The following is an 8,861-nucleotide window of genomic DNA, read 5'->3' on the forward strand; positions in this document are numbered from 1 at the left end:
GGGGTGTCCACCCTTAGCGGACAAGGTTCGCCATCTTTAGCCGGCGGGGTCTACGCCACAAACCGCGTAGGTCCTTATTTTCAAATTCTAAAAACAGATTCGTCCACTTCTATCGGACGGGGTGTCCACCCTTAGCGGACAGGCTCGCCATCTTTAGCCGGCGGGGTCTGCGCCATTAAACCGCGCAGGTCCTTAGTCGCTGCAGCGATAACTTTTGCTGGATTTTCCTTCGTTTTACGTCCTATAAAAACAAGGGTGTTGGATTTTCCTTCGTTTTACGTCCTATAAAAACAAGGGTGTTGGATTTTCCTTCGTTTTACGTCCTATAAAAACAAGGGTGTTGGATTTTCCTTCGTTTTACGTCCTATAAAAACAAGGGGGTTTTCTTGTTTAACTAGCCTTGAAAATGAGAATCTTTAAAAATATTTTTTACCTCGTGATTGGGCTTGGCCAGACCCAATTACACTTTATAGGTTTGATTTCGAAAAAACATTTGTAGTTACTCCCAATGACAAAGTGAGGGAGTTTCTACGCACCTTTAGATCCTTCCAATGACAAAGTGAGGAAGTTTCTATACTATCAGTTGACAAATCCCAATGACACGTGAGGGATATGTCGACACTTCAAGTGATGACCCTTAAGTCAAATGTTATCACTCGGGGGCTCGTGAGACCCTCGCAAAACAGGTCACATACACCATGACTTGTGTGACGCACTCTGTCTAATACTTTGACCATCGTCTTACTCCAAGACTCAGTCAAAGTGGGGGCTAACTGTAGACACCTACTTTTGTCCCCATTCCCGCAAGGGAAAGGTTCGATTATGAAAGCATAAAAACTCCACTTGACAACGCATCTCCTATAAAATAAACGAATCTCGATTCCCCATTTCATTTCACCCGAAACCTGCTATTTATGGAAACCTGCTAAAAATAGTAACTGCCGTAAAAGTTAGCTTCTAAAAGTGGCAAATCATAAAAGATAGAAACCTGTCAGAATTAGGTGTTGCATTCCAACATAAATCCTAAATGAGATAGAAAAATGCGAGAATCCTATTCCTAATATGATTCGGAAATAAGAGTTACGTATTAATTGAAATCCTAACGAGCCTAGAGTTCGTAACGGGCCCGGATGCATTCCGTCACAAAATTGATACGCGCTAAAAGACTCGAATTAATCTCAAACTCTACGGATTTCAGGAATTCGAATCTGACTAAAGAAAACAGCCCAGACCCTATTTTCAACGCCTGGCTCTGGGCGCTGAAAATACCTGGGTACGTGTTTTATCCTAATTCTTTGTGGATTAGAACTCTGCAATTCTATCTTTCCACGAACTCTTCCCTATAAATAGCCCCCTAAATTCGACGTGAAAGCACACACAACAACACACAATTATATTCTGAGTATTGACTCCAACCCTTAGCCTAAGCCTCTCGCTGCGAAACTATTCACGCGTTCTGTCGTAATCGATCCATAAATCGAACAGAACGTATCCTGTCCCATAATTGAGATTCGTTAAATAAAAAGGAGAAATAGCAAAGTCAAAGTGGTTAGTTTTCTGAGAACCGTGACGCACCACTCTAGGGTGCGTCGTAATGTGTCCCTTTTCGATAATTTAACTGCTTTCCTCGCCCTTTTTATGAACTGTTAAACTAACCTAATCTGATTGTTCTATCACGCCTAACAAATATAATATTTTTGGGAAATCGGATTATCATGCTAGGTCCCCTCAATGCTATTTAAATCAGATAATCGCGATCGAATTAGTATTATATGTTGCTTATTGCTAAAATCAACTCAGATTAGTTTAATAGTTAACGCATGTCCCTTCAATTATTTATGCTGAGCTAGTAAGGATATCCTGCCTCTGGAGGTATCGACGAGCGAAGTACTCCTCTCGGTAGTTACAGTCCCCCGAACCCTCAATCTCTACCTTGCGGGTGTATGTTGAGAGATCCCCACACCAGGGATCACAAGGGAACCTACGGCCGTCGTGGTCAAACATAATTGCACTCCCTTTATGTCACGATAACCGGGTTTTGTCATTTTTTCTCATTGTCGTTAAAAACTAAATGGCGACTCCTATATTACTAGTCAATTGGGTGTATACTCACAGGGAATCCAATTACACTTGATTGAATAAAAAGAATCGTCACACCCACGAGGGACGAGGTCACGCATTAGCCTCGTGCTTTTTCGACCCCCTCACAATACAAGACGTTGTTTCATTCTTCTTTTATGCCGTTGTGCATTGGAATTCCTGTCGGTATGGCCCGACTGTCGGTAGTAGCCCGACTTATTTTGGTGTATGGTTGGCTCCCATCACCCTTTCTTTCCTTTTGAGGATACTTTACTTTACCCGTTCGAAGCTACTTTTTTATTAATCTGTGAGTCAAGAGTCGTGTCGTGTGTCGAGTCTTGTCTCCATGTTGGTTGTTTATTACATGGCTTTTGCATGTTGATTATTTAATATTGTCGAGTGAAGCATGTTAGGAAAGAATGTTATTCTAGCTTGTTCGTACTCAGCTTTTGCTGACTTCGTGCTTCATGTCTTATGGTCATGGCCTTTGCCTTAATGACCCTATGATGATCCATCAATTTCATTTGCGTTGTTGGGGAGTAGATTTTCAATAAAGCAGGTTTGTAGAGATAACTTGGGGGAGAAGTTATCATGGGATTCGAGTTGAGAGTTTATTCTTCCGTATTTATAAACTCTATTATTTTTATTTAAAGTCATGACTACTACTATTTCAGTTAATGGATTTCAAATGGTTTGTTTTAGTTTGGGCCTCAACGGTTCCAACTTGTTTTAATGACCATTAACTATTTATTTAATATGTTTTGAAAGTTAGTTAATTCCGCTGCGTAATTCTGGTAAATAGCCTTAGCCGTTATCACGGTGGCGGTAATATCTTGGTAATTCCTGTGTTTTAAGTCGGAAAATGTTTTATAAAAAACAAGGAATTATTAGGGTGTTACAAAGTGGTATACTAGAGCTTAGTTTCATTCCTTCTTTGTAGTAAGTAATACTACAAAGTGGTAATCGGAGACTAAGGCTGCTTCGTAGTAATCTATACTACAAAGTGGTACTTGCGGATCTTTAGGATTTTTGAAAACTGTTTTCTTAAAGTCAAAATGCTATTTTGAGTACTCAATATTTTGAAAAGTCAAATACTAATTATTTTAAGTTATTTGAAAATTTATCGATTTTAATCATATTTTTTTTTCGGATTTATCAAATTCGAATCAAGTCGAATTAAATTCTCAAATTTTCAAAATTTCTTTTTTCGGATTTGTTTTGAATTTTCGGACTTTTTCCGAATTTTAAATAAATAAATAAATAAATAAATAAATGTATATTTTTTCGAAAATTCCGAATTAATTTATCTATTTATTTACTTAATTCTTTTCATTATTTTTGAAAATAATCGAATTAATTAAATTATTCGATCAATTATTTTTAAATTTTCGATTTTAATTTCTAATAATTTCGTGAATATTTGAAGTTATTTATTTAAATTAATTTCGATTTTTTTTTATTTCTTTTCTAAGTTAGGAATGGGTAGAATAAGAAGGGTATAATTATTCTAAGTATGTGTTGTTTAAGTATGCCTTTCTTATCAAGTGTTTATGTGATTATGCCTTGATTCTTGTGATCTTTTAATTAAAGTTTGATCATGTTTTGTTTTTGCTTGATGTGATTAATTGCATCACGATTCATGATTAATCATGTACTTGTGCATTGAAATTGTATGGCTCAACGAACTTACTTTGTTTTTTTGGAACACTTTAGTAAGATTTTGTAGTTGTTAACTTTCAGGGTTAAGATGTTGATTTCAAAGTACGCAAATCTAGGAGACCTAGAGAAGCTAGACTGCGAGACCCCACACATTTATGTCAAGAAGATTGAGTTTGCATGCAATTACTTTGCTTCAGTGAAGAACCTACCTGAATTAAGGAAGAAAGATGTTATGGCAGAGATGGTTATTCATTGCTTACCTTCCAAGAACCCATACATAGAGCTTAAGAACCGATTTTGGGATATGCATATGGAAAATGGTATTCCCAATTACTACAAGTATGGTACTCCAGATGGTAGATGGAGATATGATTTGGAGATTATGACTACGATTATAGAACTTGCAGAGGAATGCTTTGATGATGGTAAGACTGTAGAGAACATCAACCTTACAGGATTAGATCATGATACAGAGACTCAGATGGATGAGGATAGTGATGATGATGTTGTTGAGTGTAATACCTCGTATTTTTATAATATTTATAAGTATATTTTATTATATTTATAAAGAATTTTACGATTAATTAGCATTTAAATAATATTTAAATGTATCTTATTCAAATGTATTTTAATTAATTAGAATATTTATTATTTTAATTAATTACGAAACGAATTTAATTCTTGAGTCGGGAAATTAAATGGGTTGCAAATGATTTTTTTTAAAAGGCTTCGGGTTTTAAATGAAAAGTCCAATTCGTTTTATTAAACGAGCCCAATCAAAAGAATTTAATTCCAAACTCTTGGCTAGCCCAATCATTTAATTGATAAGCCCAATCCTATTATCCTAAGCCTAGCCCATTAAAAATAAGGAGCCTATAAATAGGACTCCTCATCATTAATTGAACCCCTAAAATCTCATAAACCCTCTCTTTTGCTTTGCTTGCCCATCACTCTTCCTCTCTCCTCTTTCCTCGGCTCGTCCGCACGCTGCACGACCCTCGTGCTCGTGCCCTCCTACTGTTGCGTCGCTGCTGCTCGGCCTCACGCCCCGGCGCAGAGTGCCCCTGCTCTCGCCCCTCCTTCGCGCACAGCGCCCCTGCTCCCTCGTCCCTCTCGCGCGCCTAGCGTGCTGCTCTGCCCTGCTCCCTCGCGCCCCAGCGCGCGCGTCCCTCTATGCTCTCTCGCGCCTCATCGCGCGCCCCTCTCTCTTGCTCGCGCCCGCTGCTGCTGCCTCGTCCCTTCGTCGCTGCGCACCCGCACACGAGTTGTGCGTGTGTGTGTGTGTGTTGTTCGTGTTCGTTATTCAATTCGTTTCGCCCAATCACCCTAATTCGTGATTGTTCCGTGCTATAGGCCGGATTGGTATAATTCTCTTCTTCCTTACCTATTCTATTTCAATTCCGTATTTTAAATTATAATATTATTATTGTTTTGAGTAATTAAAATGCTGAGAATCGGTTATGAATACCCTGCTTTGAGGATTTACGTGTTGTGATTCATTAGGGTTGTTTTAACTATTAAAGCATGAATTTTCAGATTTGTTTATTTAATAAAGGATTGATTTTTATGATAATAAATTAGTGTTATTGGGATTTTCAAGTTAGGGTTGTAACCTAGACCTAATGAGTCAATTGATTGGCATAATTAGGTGATGATTTTAATTATGATAATCAATTATATTTTCAGATTTGAATAAAGGCTTAAAGTGTTGCTTTTTATTGATTTTAAAGACGAAAAAAGTATGTTTTCGTACTAGGGATGGGTTTTGCAAATTGAGACGTTTATATTATTGAAAAACGATCGAATTCTAAAGTTTAAATAAGGTTTTAGATTTTATAAAGTTGCTGGAAATTTAATGAACATGGAAATAATTTAAGTTTCATTATTTTGATGATAGGAGGTGATTTCTAGTTGAGTGATCGTTATTGCAAAGAGGCCCCTACGCTTAGGTATTCAAGGTACGTACAAGTCTAGGGCGACCACACTTTTGTCAAGGACATTACATGATTGTTGATGATGTGAATTATATTATGTGGATTCATATATGCTCTGGTGAACTGTAATAGACATGTTTTAACGTGTTTTTAATGAAAGGTTAATTATATTTTATTAGTTTAATTATCATTTTAAATTCTTGATAATTGAAATAAGTTATAATTATTGTTTAATTATTTAAATTTATGATAATATGAGTTTTGTGAAATATGCTTGAAAAGACGAAATTGCCCTTAAGGAAGAAACCTCATTTTCTCTTCTTGTTCCACTTTGTTGATCGTAGCAAGAGCCACCACAATGTTTTGCTGTCAATTTGTCTAAGATAGGTTATCATACCTTAGGAATCCACTACAACTATATGATCAAAATTTATGATTTAAGGATGAGATTGACCAAAGTGCCCTTATATTATGAGTAAGTTCATATCCTTCTTTTCCTTCATTCTTTCGTGTCATGTGATGATAATGCCAACTTGTTAAAATTATTGTTGTTGTCAATCCCTCATGGTCATCTCATCATACCGTGTCAAGCAACAAGATTTTTCTAGAATTAAGTGGGTAATTATCAAGAAGGTTGCATACCAAATCTTTCATCTTACTCTCACAAAAATAAATCTCCCTCTTTTGAGTTCAGTTTATACTCGTGACTTCTGGTTCCATTATATCTCCGGCATGAACTATATTTTAGCCAATTGTTTCATCATCAAAGTTGTAGATCTCTTTGAGATACCCAATTTAGGCTCAAGAATCACCCAATTCCGAATCTCGGGCAAGGAGATATGCCTTCTACACCGCCTGCTCGAATGTTGTCGCCATAGCTGCGATGTTGCTGCTGCTGTTGTTGAAATAGAATTATTGGAGTTTGGTTATGGAATTTAAATCAAAGAATGGTGATGATTGATATTTTGGAGTTTAGAGTATGGAAGTTGGAGTGATTAAGGAATAAGGAGTATTATAAAGGATCATCATATCAAGGTAACTTTTATGTTCAGCAAAATTATATTTGTGCCTGTGTGCGTGAAATTTGTTCTCTTTTTATATATGATCATATATCCATGGACATGAATATCATGAATTGCATTTATATTGGATTGTTAATAAATTTGATTAATATTGTGAATTGTTTGGTAATGTTCGGAAATAATTTGTCTATTGAAATAGATTTCGAAATGATAATGTAAATAAAAATGTGATTCGTATTTGTTTTGCTGGCATTGGATTATGAACGGATATAAAAAAGTGTGCATGGTACAGGTGGAGGAAATATCTTAAAAATTAAGCTAAGATCGGTATGGTCGAATATAAGTGATGTGTTGTCTTTGAAATTAAAGCAAGACCGGAATGGTCGAATATACGTAATAAGTTTGTTATGTGATAATTAAGCTACTTGCCACTGATTTGTGAAGGGAATGATCAATGCCAGCTATACATTTTCAAAGATAACCAAGCTCTATTTCCGAACAATTGCTAAATTATGTTTTGAAAACTCTTTGAACAACTGGTTTGAAATAAAAACGTTTTGACGGGCTGAAATAAAGGTTACGAGTTTTCCACTCATTTTGGAATTTTTGTTTATCTATGTCTTCTTTTTGTAAGCAGGTTGTGTGGAGCTCAGGTGGGATTCAAATGGAGCTTGATTGTGTTTAAGGGTTTGTAAATTGTGTGTTATATATTAAGGTTGTATTTATTTGTGAGATTAGTATATGAATTGTTGTGAGTTAAAGAATTATATTTACCCAAGGTTATTTATTCAAGTTATTTAAGGTTATTTTGTGGGCCCATAACCCACAGGTCCAGGATCGAGTTTAAGGTTAAGGTTATTATTTTTCTGCTGCGTGTTAAAGGTTAATTGTTATTATTAAGGGTTAAGTGTTCATTATTAGCAGCTCGAAAGAGCGGGCTGTTACATGAATGATCATGTGGATTAATGTTATTGGAATTATTGAATTGTTGGTTGAACAAGCATGTTGAGATTATTATGAGTATGAGATTCATTGTCAATCATGTTGTTCAATATTTATGCATGTATGGTTTGTTTCATATGCAAGGGATGATTATTTAATTGTATGCTATTGCACGGGATGTCTAGCATACTTTGAGCCAATTATTCGTACCTCGTTGTACTATTTATTTTACCACATGTGAAGGGTTAGCTCATGTAAGTCACCGCACATGTAGGGTTCAGTTGGGAATATTATGTATGAAATGAATTAGGATTTGCCGTGCAAGGGCACAACCCTCATGTTAATGTGCATGATGTGGAGTCTTACTTTGGTGAGGAGGAACATGGTAGTAATTTCACAAGAGTCTTGCTTGGTTGATCACAAGTCCTTAAGCATTAAAATAAGATTGTTTTGGTTGTTGTTTATTAATTGTATGAAGATACATTGTTGAGTCTTGAGTTCACTTTAAATAAAATATTAATAAAAGTAAAGTGCAACCAGAACAAGCTTCAAAACTCTTGGAACGTATATACCTTGAGTATGAACAATGGGGGGAGTCTTGCCGGAAAGTTCGTACTCATAGTAATGATACAAGACGTTGTTTCATTTATAATATGCGCAGGAATTCCGTCGGTATGGCCCGACACTCGGTATGGCCCGATTTTATTATTTATTATTTGGTGTATGGTTGGCTCCCATCACCTTTTCCTTTATGGAACTTTCTTTTGGCCTGTTCGAAGCTTATTCTAATTAAATTGTGAGTCAAGAGTCGAGTCAAGAGTCGAACCTTGTATTCATGATTTGTTGTTATTTATTTTATGGCTTTTGCATGATGATTAGTACTTAGTGAGTGATGCATGTTTTAGTTTCATTCACTCTATTCTTGTAAGTACTCAGCTTTTGCTGACTACGTGCTTTGTGTGTCTTGGTCATGGCCTTGCCTTAATGACCCTATGATGATCTATCATTTGCACTTGCATTGATGGGGAGTAGAATAATATAGCAGGTTGGTAGATCGGAATCATTTGGCTTGGGATGATCGAGAGAGTTGCATGTTTTTGTACTTTGAAACTATTTAATAATACTTTAATTATGTTTGAAATGTTTGAACTATTTATGTTTTGGTTTTGGGCCGTTATGGTTCCAAATTGTAGGAGGCCTCAATATTACATTAATTATGTTTTTA

The sequence above is a fragment of the Spinacia oleracea genome, chromosome 5 (assembly GCF_020520425.1).
Source record: "Spinacia oleracea cultivar Varoflay chromosome 5, BTI_SOV_V1, whole genome shotgun sequence".
In the NCBI taxonomy this organism is placed as follows: domain Eukaryota; kingdom Viridiplantae; phylum Streptophyta; class Magnoliopsida; order Caryophyllales; family Amaranthaceae; genus Spinacia; species Spinacia oleracea.